The sequence below is a fragment of the Centroberyx gerrardi genome, chromosome 6 (genome assembly GCF_048128805.1).
Source record: "Centroberyx gerrardi isolate f3 chromosome 6, fCenGer3.hap1.cur.20231027, whole genome shotgun sequence".
Taxonomy (NCBI): domain Eukaryota; kingdom Metazoa; phylum Chordata; class Actinopteri; order Beryciformes; family Berycidae; genus Centroberyx; species Centroberyx gerrardi.
This window is the reverse complement of record NC_136002.1, coordinates 19,936,538-19,956,891: the sequence shown is the minus strand read 5'-3', so window position 1 is coordinate 19,956,891 and position 20,354 is coordinate 19,936,538. Positions and strand designations below refer to the sequence as shown.

At 44.7% G+C, this 20,354-nt stretch overlaps 1 protein-coding gene across 1 annotated transcript in view; it reads left to right on the top strand.

The window, feature by feature from the left end:
* The first annotated feature begins 2,725 nt into the window (after positions 1-2,725).
* arhgap35a (Rho GTPase activating protein 35a) overlaps positions 2,726-20,354 on the top strand; it is a 60,626-nt gene continuing 42,997 nt past the window's right edge. Inside the window, exon 1 of the mRNA XM_078283985.1 lies at positions 2,726-3,396. The gene's annotated coding sequence lies outside the window, so the exon portion shown is untranslated. The remainder of the gene's footprint in view (positions 3,397-20,354) is intronic.

Genomic DNA, 20,354 nt, shown 5'->3' with positions numbered 1-20,354 from the left:
TATTTTAAGTTTATTTGTGTTACAGCTCAAATATCAAGGTCTGCTCTATAAAGCATATTTGGAGAAATAGGATTCTCATGCCAAGTTAATCCATCTTTATATTGAAAGTTGTATTTTACACAAATTCATAATTTGTATTTTCGTGTGTGTGTGTGTCGTGGTTGGGAGGTGGGTGGTGGGCCACTAAACATTTGAGCCAGGAAAACTTTATCGCATCTCAGCAATGATTTTCATACAGAATAGGAAAAAAACACACTCCTATTTTACCACCACATGAAGAAGAAGTAGCAAAATAGATTGTCAGTCTTTCTGAGGTTACATCACATTGGCTGTTTTCTGCAGAGTCAGGGCTCAGAGTTTGTTTACTGGTCTGGTTGGGTAGCCAATTCACCGCAGAACATTGCCCAGACAGCTTGGACAGCTTACTTCTCTGGACTGGGCGTTTGGGGAGTCAGAGGGGGATGGGGGGGACTGTGATTGTCAGGGATTGCACAACTGTGAGTGGGAGGAATGTGCTTGCCCTTGGGACCCAGAAATATTTCAGCTGCAGACACAGAGAGGGTTGAGGTGGGATAGAGAAACAGAAAGTTACAGGGGGAAACCAACCAGTGAATGAACTGCCGAAAAAGTAGAGCTTTCCTCCCGTGTAATGATGCCAGCTCTGTTTTACTGTTTTTGACCCAGTTCCAGGGTCAAGAAACAAAAAAAAAAAAACAGGGACAGGAAAAATGCCGATCTTTAGGTAAGACTTAAACAGAACAAGTAGCCTCATGTATCACATTTTCATAGTTCAGTGAACAAAAGAGTTGTGGTAGGATGTCACAGGCCCTATAATGAGAGAGCACTGGTAGGAGAAAGGGACGTAAAACAGGCAGATTGTAAAACAGAAACTTTGACCCCCGCTAATCTTGCTCTGTGTGATTGGGGTCACGTAAATATTGCTGAGAACACACTGACTAATGTGATTGGACAGAAGCTTGTGGACTTATTCAAACTGAGGGCGCTGCACCTTGAACCCTGCCTCACTGTGTATTTAATAGACGGTCACTTTTCAAACTTTCAAAGCACACACAGTGTACCTTTATAATTCTAATTTTTAAAAATCATGTTAGATTACCAGGATTTCTGTGACTTAGTTTTGTTTGCAAAAGTATATTTTTGATGTTTTGGTTTTGGCTGTTTTTTTCAAGATTCATGTGAGAGTGAATATTGTGGGTGCTTTTACCTTGACTGTAACTTTAAAGACATGCCTGTATGGGAGCATAGTATCTGTGGTGTTTTCAGGGTGCAGGGTTTCACTTTTAAATCTCTCCTAAATGATCAAATTCCATTACAAAATCAATAAATTAGGCTTTACAGGCCTATGAGCCATTTGTTTTCGTGGCGTTACAAAGAGGTTATATTACCAAACTGAGATTGTATGTTTAAGGAAGTTCAAGGAAGGAGTAATGTGTGTTTGTGTGTGTGTGTGTGTGTGTGAGAGAGAGAGAGAGAGAGAGAGAGACAGAGAGAGAGATGAAATCCTTGAGAAAGTCCCAATGAAAAGACACTAAACATCTGTTTGAACTGTTACAATATAGACAGCTTTCTTGTACAATATCCTTTGACATTTATCCTCGTATGTTGAATAAATTTCATATTCTGTCTGAAAAAAGCCTGACATCTTCTTGTGTTCTTTGTGTTCATAAGTCTGTGCATGACACAAATAATTGGGAGTAACCTTTGGGATGACTCATTTTCTTGGCAAAGGCCAGTATACCACTGGATAAGATATGATCTGTTGATATTGGACAGGTGTCATACAAGTTCCCCAGGTGAACACACCACAAATATGTTACACGTGATCTCGGCATAACAAGAAATAATATATGGTCGGCCGCAAACCTTTAAAAATCTATTAGGGAACGGCTGAATGTTTGAGTTTGTTTATGTTTTGTACAAGAAAATGGATCAGTTGTGAAAGGAAATCTGAGACATGATGGGGCCAAGAAGGCAAATGGATTTAAAGTAAATTAATAATCAATCATGACAACATGAACAAATTCCTCTTTCCAAGTTCTGAAATAGAATAGAGTAGAGTAGAGTAGAATAGAATAGAATATGTTGACAGCAGAGTTATAGTGGTAAATAAAATTGTAGGTATATGATCTCTAGTTGCTGATCATCATTAAGACAACAACCACCAATTGAAACAATTTAACAATAGCTTTGAGGAGGATGAAGGGTAAACTCACTTAAACTTTTATTATATTTATAAATTTACCCTCTTTTTTATTTGCAGAATAGAGTTTACCCGCCTTTTTAGGCTGACATAAATCATTATAATGTAAATTCACAGTATACGTCCTTGAAAGTACTATCAAACCAATGTAAATTGTAAGAGGACAGGGTCTTTAAAAATATAAATTTGATAATATAAGTAATTTTTGTTCATGTTGGTGGTTATTTGCCTTATGCTGATCCCCGACTGGAGTTCATAGTTTATACACACCTTTTTATTTACCACTACATCACCGCTTACAGCTTAATGTGGAGCGATGAACAGCGTGGCTAAGCAATCATGTTCATAAATAGTGAGTGAGTGTGTGTGTGTGTGTGTGTGTGTGTGTGTGTGTGTGTGTGTGTGTGTGTGTGTGTGTGTGTGTTGTAATTGTGTCCATGAGCCACTGGGCGAGACTCGTCTCTCTCTCTCTCTCTCTCTCTCTCTCTCTCTGAATACGAGGGGAGATGTTGGATTCGGGAGACGGTCCGCCATTATCGGGAAGCTGAAAAAAAAATTACACTTATACACACCGTCACACATTTAGACTGTAAGGGGCTTAACGGCAGAGGGGAAAACACAACAGTTGCCGTAGCATTGATTTACACGGACCGCGGCGCGTTGGTAAATGAAGGCAGACCTTGTGATCGCGCAGCCCATGGACTCTTTATTTTTGACACAACAAAGGAAATAATAATTGGTCAAAACAACGTGGTGAAGCAAGAGGAAAAACACACCGAAACAGGGCTTTCCAACGCCTCCCCTTCTTTTCCCTTGCAAGACGTTTCCAGACGCGGAGAAAAGAAAGGAGTTCAACAGCATTTTTTTTTTCTGGGGAGAAATGTGTTGTTTTTGAGACAGAGAGAGACAGAGAGAGAGAGAGAGAGGGAAAAGAAGGAACTAAACATGCATATCGTTTCTGAAAACTTCATACTGTTGAAAATGAAGACTTAAGGGAGCGAACAATTGGCAGATAGCCTGTTTAGTAAAAGCGCAAATTAATTTATGTGAGTATTAGGAGGAAGTCTTTTTTTTGCCTCTTTTTAAAGTCTTTCACCGGCTGTGAATCGCAGAGGACCAAGGAGAGAAAGAAAGGAGTGGACGGGAGGTGGAGAGAGAGAGGGAGGAATGCTATGGTATGTAGACTATACTAGATACTAGTCCTTTACCTTCACTAATGCACGTGAGTGGACAATTTACAGAGCTAAACCACAGTCTCGGAAAGGTTTATTTTTAGACATTTACCTCTCTTTCACTTTTCCCAACATTGCAGCCTGAGCTCATATTAAGTGCTGTGTGAATAACAAGAAACTGGGAGTCAACCCCAGTCCCCCCCGAGGGCTTGTAGCTATGTGATTTGAAGCCTTTATTTATACTAATGATGATTATTATAATGTTGATGCATGGACTTATAAATCAAGGCTGTTTTACTATCGGTCATAGTAGGCCTATGTGTGTTTAAATGGGAAGTTTAGACAGGAGAAAGGGGGCCATAAAAATGGATCTCGTCCAAACATAAAAAAAAAAAATGTTTGTAGGCTACAACAAAACCTGGAATTCATTGGTCTTGTCGGGCCAGGGGAATTTCCCCTATTTGCCTTGGATATAATGGACAATAAGGATATTTAAATTGTTAGAGGGAATGGTAAAATAGGATGTTTGGGTTGGACCAGACTGTCAAAGTGTAAGCTCAACTGCTTGTAATAGCCTATTTTTCTTATTTCTTACATTTGCTCACCGTTTCTTGGTCGAAATGAACGGAGCAGTGATTTAGAAGTGAGGTTTTGTCGAGTTAAACTGTGTAATACGACTGATTGGCTTATTATCGGTTTGTTTAGCATGTGGGTAGCCACAAACCTGGGCCTTATCTGCTGTTTTAGGTCAGGGGCGCGGGGCACAACGAAAGCTGTGAAACATATGGCTGAAGAAAGTCTCTTACAAGTAAACATTTTCTCCCTTGTTAAATATCCAATTAAGTTTCACAAATAATCTCATCAAAGTTGTATTGTAGAGGGCGTCCTGGTGGCCCAGTTTGCTAATGTGCGCACTCCCTGCTGCGGTGGCAACTCTCCACTCAATTCCTTGTTTCACTCCACTGTACTTGTCACAGAAATTAATCAAATCCTTGAAGACTGGACCGGCTGCATATGAGTCTAGATATTTTTCCAGCAGTGAACTATAGCTTCAGGTGGAATATTTAAATTGGCCTGCTGGTTGCTGCACGTCTGCCCCTTGTTGCCTTGTTGTAAGATGCAGCAACAGTTAGACATTGATTGAAAAGGGTATAGCCTCATAAAAAATACAACACTTACCATTGCCACTAATTTATTTTTGTGCCAGGAGAATTCACCACTGTGTAACTGTGTGTACACTGCCACTGCATAGTGGTCACTGCCCTGCCAGCCACTCCCTTTCTGCCAGAGTCCATCCACTGGACTTCACTACTTTGCTGTTTTCATTGCAAGAAAGGTCTTTCTACTTGTGATGACTGGAATATTGATTTAAGATTGACTGTGAAAGATTTCAGAGACTGAGATAAGTGAATGAATGTCCGTGAGGCTCTGTGATGTGGCTTTAACACAGAGGTATGCAGCAAGGCCTTTGGTCCGTGCTCAGAGAGAGAGAGAGACAGACAGACAGACAGACAGACAGATTTAGAAATGGGAACAATTCAGAAAAGGAAGTATCTGTCTTTTGATAATGGATATATGTCTGTATATTGTGGATTTCACTTCCTCCTCAAGCAATGCTGCCGTTGCTGGAGTGCTTTTTGGTGACTTTCCATTTCTTTGATCTCAGTCAGCTTTATTGGAAAGACCATGCTTGGGAGGAAATAACACACACACACACACACACACACACACACACACACACACACAAGTTGCTTGGTAAGACAGACAGTCTCTCTGCTCTCAGGTAAATGCATTAGCAGCTGTCAGCACTTCTGTTCTCTGCCTGATTGGGCCCTTTGCAGTGCAGTCACACCTCTCCAGGAAGCCTCTTCTTCCCCTAATAGCTGTGCCATTTGCCCAGGCAGCAGGCTAGCAGTATACCCACTCACCCCTGCCTGCCTCTGGGCTGCACGTCGTGTTGTGAGTCCCTGGACTAGAACATGTTTCTGGGATTAGAGGAGGGCAGGCCTTGCTCGTCAGGATGTAGGCCACAGATGTGGATAATTCCTTTGATGAGGACACTGATTTAGTTCCGAGGGATGGAAGTGGGATTCTGTCATATATTATGCGGACAGATAAACAGGGGGGTTGGCATACCTCTTCAAACAAGGAAGAGTGAAAGCACGTCCACTCGTCATATCAGGTCTAATTCTAAGTCCCGACTTGACTTCTCAACGCTGGACCAGTAATCAAATGAGAAAGGTAATTGGAAAGTACTTGAGCCTTTTAGTGTCAAACATGCCCTAAATCGGTAGGCCCAGCTGTGACCGGGGCATTTTAATAAGGAAGGACGTGTTTCTGGCTAGTAACACCTCTCAATCTGAAAACTTGCCCATACCATATTATTTCCATGTCAACCACAGGCTTTTATTTTCACAAACCACCTTGCCGCTGAATGAAACGGCCGCCTCTCACCTGCTCATTTGCAGATTTCACAGCTAGCGTACCTGTCAACCCAGGGAGACTCCATATGCCGAGGACGAAAATTTCCCTGCTCATCCAAAAAAAACGTGGCTTTCGCTCAATCTGCCTCTCTTGCATTACAGGAGAAGTTTGCTTGTGAGTCAGTGTAAGCCTGTGTTTGATGGAGAAAGGAGCTAATTATAGCGGGCAGCTTTGGAGTTTTGTGGACCAGATTACAGTCACTCTCCTCTCAATGGCCGCCTTGTTCTAGTGGCCGATTATTAGGCAGAGAGAAGTGCATTCTGGGATGATTGTATCTGAATTTCCATTAGAAAGTGTGCCTGCCTCAGTTGAACTGAGGTTCTCTTCTCTCCCCACTGTTTAAGCTCCCTTGCTCATTACAGATTTGCAGATGCGGGTAGCTTGATATAAAGGCCTCTGTAGTTGACCCCTCTTCTGGTTTAGGGCCAGTTTGAATCTGTGTATTGAATGACTGAATTATGTATGGAGAAAGTGACTTCAAAGCAGCCATGTTGGCTGTGCCTATAGTCTGTATTTTCTATTTTTGAGGAATCAAGATGATAGAAATGTTACCAGTAACTTATAGGTGCAGAATGATGCTTTTACACATACACAGAGACACACGCACACACGCACACGCACACACACACACACACACACACACACACACACACACACACACACACACACACACACACCTCTCCAAAGCTCTTTGTAACAAATGGTTCACCCAAGAGCATTGGAAATATTTCTCAATCAATAACAAAGGTCTCGTTTAATGGATGGATGGTTGCAGTTTGCCCCCATATCCCAACCCCACCCTAGTATGGTATTGCCGTTTCAATACAAATGCATTACTAATGGATCATGCTAGTGGAAAGTAAAGGGGGTAGATTTGATTAATGGTTTTAGATGGGGGCTATAGGGCTTTGTCAAGATAGTTTTGACCAGCCTCCACGTTGCTTTGCGACAAAAGAAGGTGGCAGTGTTTGGAAACATGGTGGCCATGGAGATGAAGGACCAGGATGTAGGCCACTGTGGAATGGTGACCTCTGGACGTTAGCAGCTCTGCTTTGCTATTCTAGATACAATTGCACAACAGATTAGCAACCAGAGGGACAAGGGTAACGGGCTATGGCAATTTGGAGTTGGAAGAAGCGTAGAGAGGGAAATGGGAGAAACTAGGGAGTAGTGAGAGAATGACACGGTAAAGCAGATAGTCAGACCGAGGAAAACAGCTAGAAGAAAGAGAGAGAGTAAAGGAGAGCGTGAGCAAATCTCCATTCAGGGAGCTGCTGCCAGTTTCTGCTTCAGGCTGTGTTCCTGGTATGTGCCCTTTCAGCTTTGTGCTCAGGGATCAACCAATCAATGACAGCCATAAGTAACCCTGCTGCTTGGCTATTGGCCACAGCCGAATTCCATGACTCAGCATGTTCATAGATAAGAGGTTATGATTGAGTCGCTGCCAATGAAATGAGGCCACTGCCTGGAGTTCAATAGGTTGAACTTCTGTTTCTGTAAACGCACAGAAAGTACCTACTAGTACCTGCCTAGCTACCGTCGTCGTCCTTAACCCAAAACCTCTCCAAGTTTTTTAGAAGTGTCTATGGGCCCAGCCTTAGAAGAGAGTGCTGTCATGTATTATGGTGAATTATATGACTTGGTTTGAAAAGAAGTTTAATTCAGCGTGTTAGAGTATAATAGTCTATGATTGGTTTTGAGTGAGTCAGTGTTTTTAGTTCAGTGTACTTGGATTGTGAGAGGCTGTAGACACTGGGAGCCGGGTGCAGTGACTCTCCTGAATTCTACCCACACAGGTATTAAAGGATAACCTTGGGCATGTTTGTTGTGTGTGGACACTGTGTGGATGGGTGTGTGTGTGTGTGTGTGTGTGTGTGTGTGTATGTATCAACAAACACACAAACTTCCCACACAAACCCACCAGTGAAGTTTTACATTTTGTCTTCCCTGCTGTGCTGGCCCACCTTCATCTCAATCTCAAATCCCCAGGCTTTATTTGCTGTATTAGAGACGGGGCGAGGAGTAGTCTTGGCCCTGTGTCGTTGTTGGACTCTCTCTCTGGAGATTCTCCTTTGTGGCGCCCCTGGGTTTCCTGTAGGAAGTCCACCTACGATGCCCAGCTGTGTGGGAGAGGAGAGGAGGAAGGGGGACGGGAGAAGTGGATAGGGGAGGTGAGGAGAAGAGTCAAAGGAGGGCAGCTGTGTGTGTGTGAGAGTGTGTGTGGGGTGGGATGGGGGCACCTGACCTTAAAGAGGGGATTAGCCTTATGTGTAAGCTGCTCCTATCGGGTATAATGTTCTAACATTTATAAACCTGGCTTCCTCACCTCGGCTCCACTTGAACTTTTACTTGAACTGATCTGTAAACATTGTATAATTGAAAGGAGTAGGGCGGGTGACTAACTACAGGTATTTGCTTTCTTTATTTCAATTTTGCACATTAGCGATAATAAAAAAGATTGGGCGCCTACTGAAATGGTTTAGGATTGATTTTTACAGCTTGGCAGTTCACGAACACAGCACACTGTGCGCAGAGGCAGGAAATGAGATTGTAGCGTTTCCTAGATTAGTCTTGGGTTCTCTACTGTGAGTCATCAATGTCTCTTTGGGTTTGGGTTTGCACATTGTCAAGACATAACTGTGTTAGGTATGTGTATGTGACGACTCACGGCTAATGCATATCGACACCGCTGGAACATGACGCTTGGTTTGTGTGTTACCTTGGCTTGTTATCTATTTATCTTAGTGTCTCCTACAGGCTGCTTCTGCCCAGACTTCTGACAACTTTATTGGAACTGTCTTCGTACACCTGCAGCACTTAGACAGGGAAGAGAGAGGTGGAGAGAGGGAGGCAAAGAGGTGTTCTACTTCTAACATATTCTAATTAAAGCTGGCAGGTTTAATCACAGACTGATAAGCAGCAGAGAAAGGAAGAGGGGAACGGAAGAGGAGAGGAGAGGGAAGGGAAAAAGGCCCGCAGACACAGACAACCGGAGGCCTTTAAAAAGTACCTTACTTGACCTCAGCTTTCTCTAACTTTTCTCTAGTTTTCTCTAACTCTTCATAACCTCTATTTGTCCTCGAACCCCTCTTTGTTTCCTTCTCTCTTTCCCTGCTCTCTATCACATGTTGTCTCCCAATATTTCTATTTCTGTTTGTTTTGTATCCCCGTCGTTCCCTCCGTCCCTCCATTTTTCTGTCCTTAAAGCACAGTGCAGTGTTATTGTCAGCTATAGTTAAGGACAGAGGAAGGGCACCACCTTGTCACTAGATGTTTGTCTCAGATGCCACTTGAGGGGCATCTGGCCACCACTATGGTGGCCTTTGGCATCTCACCAAAGAACATGTGCTCACACTCTCTCTCCCTCTCTCTCTCTCACACTCTCTCTCACTCTCTTTCTCTCGCACGCATGCAAATATGCAAAGACACACAAAACCCATGCTTATGCACAAGAGACATTTTTTTTTACAATGTTGTGATTAGCTATTCCTAACTTGGAGCTTGCTCCAGGCATTTTAACATTTGCAAATAATTACCTGGCCGTTAGTATTTAGTATTCATGGTTGATGCAGCTCAACTTTGAAAAGTTTGGACATTACTGGCATTCTAAATGGAAAACTGTTGTTTGCGATCATAAAGGCACCTAAACAGCCTGAAAAATAGCTACACACACACACACAAACACACACCAACACGACCACCAGTGTCTGACCCCTTCTCACCCTCATAACATATCTGTCAGAGTAGTTCTGGCCGTTAGGCAGCTGTGTGACAGTGGACATCATATCCTCTTTAAGGTGGGAAGATAAGGTGGCTGTTCATAGCCATTTGTTATCACAGGCAGCGAGCCCCCGACACCTCCTCATCCCTTATCTGGCCCAGTCCCAGGCTCTGGCCCGGGCCGGGGCTCATGCAAGCCCAGGGCTGATGAGTAAGCACTGCTCAGCCTGCGGATGGCTGGGCCTGCCGTTATCGATCGCAACGCCACCGCCTGTCATCCAGCCACCACTTAGCTAATGATGTCCATGCTATCGTCGCAGGGCCGGGAAAACGGCCATAAAACGGGGAGCGGCGACTAACAGCGGCGCTGGAGGGAAAGACGGATGGTACCGATGGAGGAGGCACACCCAAGACAGCCTGAGCCAAGTGGCACCGTGTTATGCTAGCTTCAGATGGTTGCTCTGTCATTCTCATTCCTTCTCTCTCTCGCTCTCTCTCTCTCGCTCGCTTTCTCTCCCTCTTTCTCTCTCTTTCTCTCTCTTTCTCTCTCTGAAAGACAGTCCATAGTTTCAAGAAGCCTGCCAGTCTCTGTGTTTTTCTGGTTTTGACCTTGTTGGGCAAACAGCACATTTATTTCTGCCAAGTGAATACTCTTTGGGATGAATCACCTTGAATGCTAGAATCTAGAAGCAATTAGAAAAAGGCCCTATGAATGCTCCAAGGATATATTGTTGTGCCATTTTAGAGGATTGTAAATGGGTTTTGCTCTGACTTGGGTTTTCGTGGAGGGGACATGGGTCATTTCTCTTCTCAGTGCCATGATTTCCCAGGATGCAGTAGGGGCCCCAAGGTCCAGAGCTCTTATGTCAGAGTTCATTTCCTGTTGCTGTGCTCCAGCAGCTCCTGAGGATCCACCATTTTGTAACATTCCTGATGAGGACTGGAGAAATGTGTCTCAATTCTCCACCCGTTTCCCTCAAGTGTGCACTTTTTCACTCCACAAATGGATTTTATAGCTTACGACTATTTAGGAGCCACTGACTTTACCAGTGTCATGCAACCATACTACAGAATCAAAAGAAAGGAGTAGAGAATTGCACACAAATAAGCTAGGAATGGAAACGTATGATGTCCTAGTCCGCCTCATGGTGCTGTAAACTGTAAGTCTGGGTGAGGTCATACTGTACCTAATGTAGCAGAAATGTGAAGTTGTACATCAGACTTAACAAGATTATTAGAGCGACGGTACATTAGGGATGAGGTGGGATAGTTAAGTTAAACATTTGAGAATGGAGGCCTTCTCACAAATACATTTTACTCGTGTTTATGTTTCTGATAATACAGTAATAGCAGTGGTAGTGTTAAAATAAATAGAAAGTCTGCCCCAAACTAGAGTCTGTACTACTCCTGTCTTTTTCCTTTGTTGCTATGCTGACTTCCATGTATGTCATAAGTTGTGAAGATAAAAGAAGGGGAAACATGGGTGAAGAATGTAAACATTTCTGGGAGTTGTTTTTGGTTTGAGGGTTGTTCAGAGAGTGTAGAGCTTCACCACGCCACGGCTCGTATTAGTCACAGTTGCCGGAGAGAAGAGAATGCAGACCTTTTCACCCAATGAGGGAAAAGGTCGTTGGGAATGCAGTTTGTCAGGTCAGGACGAGCTGGGCCTGTTGTTGTAGTTTTAATCCATGTGACTACGAGGCAGAGAGGCAAAGCTCAGATGAAGCTCAACTGGGCTAATATTTGGGGAAAATGCACTGTCGATGTATTGGGAGGCCACTTCTGTGTGTGTGTGTGTGTGTGTGTGTGTGCTGCTTTTTTTTTTTAAGTCATTGTAATTCAACTTGGTATTGCATGCTATCAAGAAAGAAATGTGGCGTGGGACAAAGATGCTTCTTCTGAATTATTATCTTGCTCATCAGCATTGAACTTGACCTCTTGACCCTTGGTGGAGCCATGAGGGAAATCGTACCTCACATTTGCGCGGAGCCACCAGGACTATGTGACGAGACCTGCCACAGTTTTTTTTTTTTTTTTTTTTTTTTTCGCTATGTAATGTTTCTGGGATGGGATTTGTTAGTTTTCCGGCATAAATTTGCTCCCCTTGTCTCCTAAATGGCAAGGTAGTTAATCACTAATGGCGGTGAATGACTGATGGGGTAATCGTCTTTACAATGATGGTGGTAAAGGCTCTTTCAGAATCTCTTTTATTCTCAATTGGTGATCATATCTGGTCAATGAGATGACATTAATACATGAATATCATTGTCCTCATGGTCTTTAAACCATCAAGGGAGAAATTCAACAATGGGATAGCGACCACTCAAACATTATAGTATTGTGATTAGAATTTACATAGTCTTTGCCATGTCTAAAGTATGTTTCATGGCCCTGGCTTGGCTAACTTTTGGACTGCTTTCCTGACATCAAAATTAAGGCATTATGCAAAAGGAATGTGTCAGTGATTGGATCTGTCATTGCTCCAATCATATCGGAGCCCTCAGCCTACATTGTTCCTCACCAGTGTGAGAGGGAGAGAGATAATCCACAAGTGCTACTTTACTCATGTGGGAACATGTAAACACAGGCTAAAGGCATTGCTAGCTTGCTACCGCACAGTCCAACCAACTAATTGCAAGTCCTGCCTTCTTATAAAAACCGCCTGACACCCCAAGTATAAAATTCAAAACCATAGGCACGGCTAACTAGTGAACAAAATCAAAAATTAGCAATTAAGAGGGCTGGATCGTCTCAGATATGATCCCAGTAAAGTACTTGCAGGTGATTGAGAAACATCGTCAGAAATGGTTTTCACCGCCGCCGTCGTAATCTTGGAAGACCCCAAATGAACGTTCCAAATCACTGTGATCGTAGTAATTAGCAATTACCATGCCCTTTTTGAGATGCCAGTCAAACTCCTGCCAGAAATGTCACCCAACACTATCATTATACTAATGTTGATGTTTCCCTTATTTTGACCATACACTGTGTGTGTGTGTGTGTGAGAGATCAAGAGTGAGAAACAAAGAAAGATTTGGAATAATAAAACATCATAAAAAAAAGGGGAAAAAAGAGGGATTGTTGGAATATGATCCAAAAGGATGAGTATCTCAGAGCCATCAGCTTGGGTGTTGATGTAAACATGTCAGATCATTTGAGTCATGCCGTTTTGATTGTAGGGCGCTTCCTTGTTTGTGTGTATTTGGTAGAACCAACCGACCGCCTAGGACTAGTCTAACCTGCCCTTGAACCAAAACTCAAGGTATTACACATCAACACTTTCAGATCTTCAGTATACTCTGTGTCAACATACTCTCTATATAGCTGTCAGATAGACTCTCTTCCACACTATTTCACTTTTTGCTTCACAACTATGTAAATATATCTTTTCTGTTTGGCCATAGCGGATCAGTTTCTAGGATATTGTGCAACACAGATTGTTCACGTGCAGCATTTGGAGCTTACATCTTGGGCCTTGCCTTTTCCTCTCTTCCTTTCCCTCTGCCTGCTCCTCCAGAGGTCATAGTTGACAGGAGACATGGATGGGTGATGTCAGCCCTCTCCGTAGGGGATTGGGGTCCTCGGGGGTCCTGCGGGGTTGGGCAGCAGTTCTGAAGGGAGGACGGAAAGTAGGGATGGCAGAGAGAGGGAAGGAACAGCTCGCTGTTGTTCTACTTTGTTTGTTTTTTCACATGTCAGTGCTAAAGAGAGAGACACAGGATGTCAGTGGTTAGGGCTACATTGCCAAGAGCTCACTAATGAGTGTGTGTGTGCGCATGTGCATGTCTGTGTGCTAGTGGAGGCATTTTGGAAACCCCAAGGTAGCCAGATTCAAATTTAAATCTGATTCTGCAGTATTTTGTATTGTTATGCTCCAGGTATGGACTTTTCATATGTCATGCTTAGCTGTGAGGGTTGCCTTGTTTTGGGGCAAAGTTTCTGTGCCTTGTGCTGCGTAGCTGTCATGACTGGGATAAGTTTGAATTTGTATCTCACCCTGCGGGGGGTTGCCATTTTTCGGGGAAAGGTTGTTTTATTGCACGCTGGGTTGTTGACTTGTTCGTGGGGCTGTAATATTCCACATTGTGTGTCGTTGCTAAACACTCGTGCCGAGGCTGTGAGAGCTCGGTGAGTGCGTGGGGCGGTGCTCCTGGGGCGCCCTGATGATGTGCCGTGGTAAACAGCTCCCACTGCTTGCACAGCTGGGGCACACTAACAGGCTTCTGCAGTGCATGCGGAGTGGGAGATGGAAAGAGAGAGAGAGAGAGAGATGGGGAAGAGGCACAGACCCACGGAGAGAGGGAGGAGAAAGGGAGAGTGACAGCGAGGTGGATTGATAGAACAGAGGGATGCTGGGAGGGCCTTCAGGGCAGGACACAAACTGCAAAAGGACAAGCGAGTGCAGGGGAAACGAGAAGAAAACTGATTATAAACGACAAATCCTCAGCTCTCACAACCAACAGTGTTAGCCGCCGTATCCTGAGGGAGGGAAAATGCAACAGTAATAGCTGCGACTCCAATCCAATCTCTTGTATGTATTCTGTGCGTGTGTGTGTGCGCGTGTGACTACGTTCATGTATTTGGCCTCCCAAATTCAACAGACAGACACAGGAAATTTTGCCCCTCCCCTCCTCTGTCCTCCTCTGTCCTCCCTTCATCCTCTGCCCTGCGCTGGCTGCCTGGCCCTGATTGGCTGGGGGGAAAGCGAGGGATGAGGTTTTGTCGTCTAATCTGCCAGCAGATCGCCACTGATGGGCCTCTGTAGAATGGCTTTAGTAAATTACTGTTCCAGGGAAGGGCAAATCCCTTCTATCAGATAGCAGCTCTCTCTCCATCTCTCTCTCCATCTTTCTCTCCATTCCAAGTCCCCCACACTCTCTCTTTCTCTTCGCTACATCAGTCAGGCTTTGACTTTATCTCTCTATCGCTACCTTGCTCTCCTTTTCTCTTCCCTGTAGCTGTTGGCCTCTACTTTTCTATCTCGCTCTCTTTTTTCTTTTCTTTTCTTTTTGTTTGACTATACCTCATGTTGCGGGCCCGTTCGTGTCGTATTCCTGCAGTCAGACCTGCCTCTCTCTGCCTATGGGCCTCACACCTGGAGAGAGTGAGATGAGATGGTGTTAGAAAGAGACGCTCTGTGGATTTTGCTCTAAGGCGACTCATCAACATCGCCACACTGAGCCTGTGTGAGAACAGTTTCCCTCATCCCCCGGTGCGTGCGTACGTGTGTGCATGTGTGGCGGTTAACAGGATGGACCAGTTCTGAGGGAGGCCATCTTGCCCTGCCCAGTGTCTTGTCTGTAATCGCACAACGGATAATGCATCCTGCCTCACTACCTGGAGGAAGGTGTTTGTGGATTAGAGGGAAGGTAATGGACATTGTTGTACTTGCTTGCATAATGTTTTTTAGCTTTGTTTGTCAGTTTTGATAAATCTTTGCTTTGTTTGAAATTATATAACTGCACTGAGGCAGAAAAAGAGAGGGCTGGGGAGTGAAAAGGATACTGAGAGAGGGGAGTGTTTCTGTGTGCCTGTGACTGGCTGTGTGTGTGTGCTCTTGCCTGAGGTAGGGAATGTAGCCTGGCATGGAAAACAGAGTGGAGCCAAACTCCCGGTGACCTCCTGCTTTCTGTTACAGCTACCTCTAACCCCTCCTCGGTCACATAAAACTGCCAACTTTGTCGCTCTGTGCTGAAATATGGCTGCCAGGCCTGTCTGATGTCACCGAATCCCGCTGCCCTATTGGCTGTCGCCGTGACGATACTCCGGGTCCCAACTGCTGGCTAATTACAGGTGGTCTATAGGAGGAGGTGGAGAGGCCACACACACACTCTTCACTTAAAGTGTGTTTTATTGCCATGCTGTTTGTAATGGTGTGTTTCGCCTAACAAGACTTGATGTAACCCAACCCAAGAGATGTATCCCATAGCAACACTTAAAGAATGTGTGTTTTTCCGTGTAGAGAATATTGCTGCACATTTTTCTATGAACACCTTGGTTTGTACAGCTGTTAGACGACAAACCTTGTGTAATTTCTAGCGGTGTCTGGACTACGCTGCTGTTGTGGAAATGCTGCTGCCCGGTTTGCCATGTGTTGATGCAGTCTCTTACATGATAATGAACAAGCTGTAATTCTGGCTGGGTTACCACTGCTGATTAGAATGACAGGAGGACTTGTGTTTGGTGAGCCCCACCCTTCTTTATCGACTCTCTCCCCCTGCAGTCTGAAAGGAAGCATCTGCCTGCCACACACACATGCTCTCTCTCTCTCTCTCTCTCTCTCTCTCTCTCTCTCTGTCTCTCTCTCTCTCTCCACAGCCCACACTGCTATCGCTGCGGCTGCTAGCTAGCCAGCTCGCGCCCATGTCAGAGCCTCTAATCTCTCCAGCATAAAGGCCATGCAGAGGGAATTTATGTTAGCCTGCCACGGGAAGAAAGGGAGAGGCGAGGAATCTTTTGAGCAGGTTGACAGATAAGGCTCTTCTGCTTTCTGTGTGGTGCTTTTTAAGCCATGTTAAGCTGCTTAATTAGTCATAATCTACAGGCCCCAGACTGAGGCGGAACTAATGAAGTTAAAAGACATAAATCCCATCCTACCATCACACTCTCTTCTACTCCACACCATCAGTCGCGCCTCTCCGTCTCATCACTACACTCTCTCCTCTGCTGCCTACCGTCACACGCTCTCCTCCTCGCAGCACACTCTCCCTTCTCCTTCTCCAGTCCCGCTCTGCTCTTCTGTCCACAATAAAACTGTCTTCCCTCCCCACCATGACATTCTCCTGTCCTGCTGACATCACAAGATCCAAACCTCTTTGTATATACATATACAGTATATACTGTATATGCACCTGTGTGCATTAGGGATGGGGAATCTTCCCATACTGTATTATCATGTTGTAGTTATTTGTTGGATTTCTACAGTTCCTTTATATTTTACAACAATGTTTTCTGATTCGATTCAGCGGTAAACTGCCTATTATTGCAATTTATCATTTTCTAGAACATTACTATATAATCGTTCCAGCAGAGTACTGAAATGTTGAACCCCACCCATAGTTTACACTGTAGGTCTGTGATCTGTCAGTGTTGGCTCATCTCCTGAGCAAGGATAAGCCTATCCATAAAATTATCAGAAAATCCTATTTTGTTTTCATCCAAAACCAGACATATCCAGGAAAGTGACATCTCATAATGCCTTATATATAATGCTCTGTACTCTGTAGGCCTATCTGTTCCCATGTCTGTGTGTTAGGTCGGCCCTGCTTCCCTGAGCCCGTGTATGGCAGGTTCCTCTTCCCTGCCCTCGTTCTAAACCCTTCCCCCTCCCGCTAACAGTGGAAGTGTTTCTCATGTCACTGACACACTTCCCGTCACTGCCCATCTGACCCCACCCTGGGGCAAAACTGTGCCCTAGCCGTGTGTGTGGATGGGTGACTCTGACTTTTTACCTGCTTTCAAGACGCTTTTTATATGTGGCTCTTCATGTACACCCCCCTTGATGCTGTCGCCTGTTTAGACATCTCTCCTATCTCTGCATCGCACAAGACCAGCTCCTTTGTTGTGTTGTGAGTTTTCTCTTAAGCTGAGCAGCAGTCAATTTCCCCCACAGAGGAGTGGCTGGCACGCTAGCCGCAAACACTCATCCTCTGTCCAGGGGGAGATTGCAGCTGGCCATTGTTGAATTTCATCATCGTCATGAATGCACTGCCTCAGCGGTGATGGCCTGTCTCTCAATGCATTTTCTTCGCCCTATTATCTTTCTGCCTCTCTTTCATCCCCTCTTTCCTCCTCCTCCTCCTGTCCACCTGCAATGCTTGTGGTCCCTTGAACTGTCACATGTCTCTCTCTCTTTCTCTTGCGTCTCCCAGTGTGTAAATAATAAAAATGTAAATACAGAGCAAACCTGGGTCTCAGAATCCAAATTGCCTTCGCCCCCCACATCTACAAAAACATCTACAGGAAACACCAGGTTGTCCATATCTCTTTTCTACTCCTTTCTTTCCCTCCACCTCCTCCCATTCTCCCGTCTCTTCTCCCCTGCTGTCTCTCCTCCTTGTGTGACAAACTTCTCCCCTCCCTCCCTCTGTGTGGGTCCCAGTGCTTCCCAGTATCATGGTGCTGTTGAGTGGATCAGAGGGCTGCTGCATTCTGGTCTTGCTTGATTAGCCAGTGTGTGATGCTGTAGGCAGCTTTGTTTTGTTGCTGAATGGGCTGTTCCACTGAGAGCACAGGAGACGGCGAGGAGGAGAGGAGGAAGGAGGGGATGGAGAGGAGAAGGGTGGAGTGGAAAGGGAACTAGGGAGAATGCTGAAAAAAGAGAAAAGCTAAAGGGACGGATAAAAAAAAATAAAAAAAAAAAATAGGAGAGGCGAGGAGAAAGGGGTAGATAAATGAGCAGGGAGAAATGGCAAGAGCAGAAAGGGAAAGGGGAAAGGAGAAATGGGGAGAGGAGAGGAGGGTGATGCAGAGGAGCAAAGAAAAAAGAAATGACCTCTCCTCCTGTGGAGAGGGAAGATAACTGTGTGTGTTTAGAAATGCTGAGGTGGCCAGAAGCCATATCTTCCACAAACACAGCACCTGCTAGCCTGCCTGCCCCCTCCCATTCATTGACCGACTTTGTGTTGTGGGTATATGTGTTTGTCTGTGTTCTATATTCAAGCATGGTGTGCTGGTATGCGGCTTTGTGCATGTACGTGTGTGTGTGTGTGTGTGTGTGTGTGTGTGTACAAGTGCGCAGACTTGTGCTTATATATGCGTGTGCCATTTTTGTTTCAGCCCATAAGATAACAGTCTTAGATTTTGCACTCGGCACATGTTAATACTCAGACACAGCAAATCCCTGAATCCCTGCACTGCACCACTTTAATACATGCATGATAGGCTTTCATGGCTTTTCTTGTAAAATATGGCACGAGGTGCTCTGTCTGTGCAGTAATTTCTCCCTCAGTGTCTGCACAGTATCAGCACTGTACACCACTTATACAGCTCTTTTCCCTATACCTGTGGGACCAGGAGCACTGCACAAGGCACGGGCGAGAAGAGCATGGACCAGAACTCCATGAGAGCTCAGATTGAATAGGCACACTTGCTCTAAAAAAAATCACACTAAAGGTCCAGTAGGTTGTGACTGGGCGATATTGACAAAATCAGATATCACAATATTTTAGACGAATACCTAAATATCGATAATGTGATGATATTTTGGTGATGAGTATTCGTGCTTTCATAATATACTTACACACACAGAAATTAGTAATGATCATTAGTAATCAGTTATGTGTAATCGGTAATAGGAATATGGGTATGATGAGCAGGTAAAGGTAAAGCCAATCATTGTTCATTTTACTCAGCCAGAACAGGCTAATAAGTTCAGAAAATTGTATCACTTTACTGTAACGCAGCCTTTAACACCAGGAAGAAGTGACGGTTAAGTTATTTCACAATATTACGATAACCAAAATCCCAGACTTGTATCACGATATCGATATTATACGATATATCGCCCAGCCCTAGGTTGTGGGTGTGGTCACTAAAGACACAGAATGGGCTGGTGTACAGACAGAGAGAGAGAGAGAGAGAGAGAGGAGTGACCGCTCTTGTCCCCAGCTCTCTGGATGAACCCCCTAGTCACAGGCTCCGGGCCAAATCCTCATACAGCACAGCACACATGCACACACACTAACACACAAACAGGCCCAGACCACAGTTTACCCCCCGCACTCCACAGCACCATCAGTACTCTGTGCTTTAAAACACAAATCCTTACCCGCTCTCCTAACCTAACTCATCCCGCCCAACTGTCTGTCTGCTGTCTGTCTGTCTGATGGCTAGACTGCTGTTTATCCGGGCATAGACAGATGGAGGATGATGACACCATGCCAGTGGATGAGACAGAAAATTTGACAGTTATTTTTCATTATAGTATGAGAAAGAAGGGTTTGTGTTCTGTACAGGCCTTTCTCTCTTCCTGAGAGGTTTTGACTGTAATTGTGTGTATGCGCCTGTGTGTGTCTTTTTTGTTTGGTTTTGAGGAAGCAGAATGTATTGTTGATGGAATCAGACCCACTGTGAGTATTGACAGTATTGGCTTGTTAGTGCTGATAGGGTGGCTGAATGCTGAGTACCATGGGCTAGAATGGGAAGGCAGATCTGCAGTGTTTTCTTAAATTGTCTACAGTCTGCAAATCTCTCATGATAAATCCAAGGTTGTACACTAAAGTGAAAATATGACAATGATAAGCCCTCCTGAGCTCCTTGTGCCTTCACCCTGCCTTACTTCCCCTTTCTCCCCTCACTTTCCCTTATTCCTCTCTCCGATAAGTGATTCCTCTTTTCTGCCTCCTCCTCTTTTTCCTTGTCCTAGACACCCTCTTGCTTGCTTTGTCTGTATCTCTATGTTTCCATTCCTCTGTTTTACAAATGGTCTGTTTAATAGGGGATTGAAAGAACACACACATGCGCCCATACACACGCGCGCGCACAGGCACACGCGTACGTTCATTCACACACATGCGGAAGGCTGAAATAAAGAAGCCCCTTATCTCCCCTACCAGAGACACTCCGTTCATGTGCTCGCATGCAAATGAATAATATATGTGGATACAGGCACACACACACACACACACACACACACACACAAGCAGCCCTTTGCGATTGGCGATGCTGACATGGGCCGTTGTATGCTGTGCATTTGTGCTCTTTGTAACGTGTGTGTGTGTGTGTGCTCTGCTGACTGCTGTCAGTGTGAGGGGATG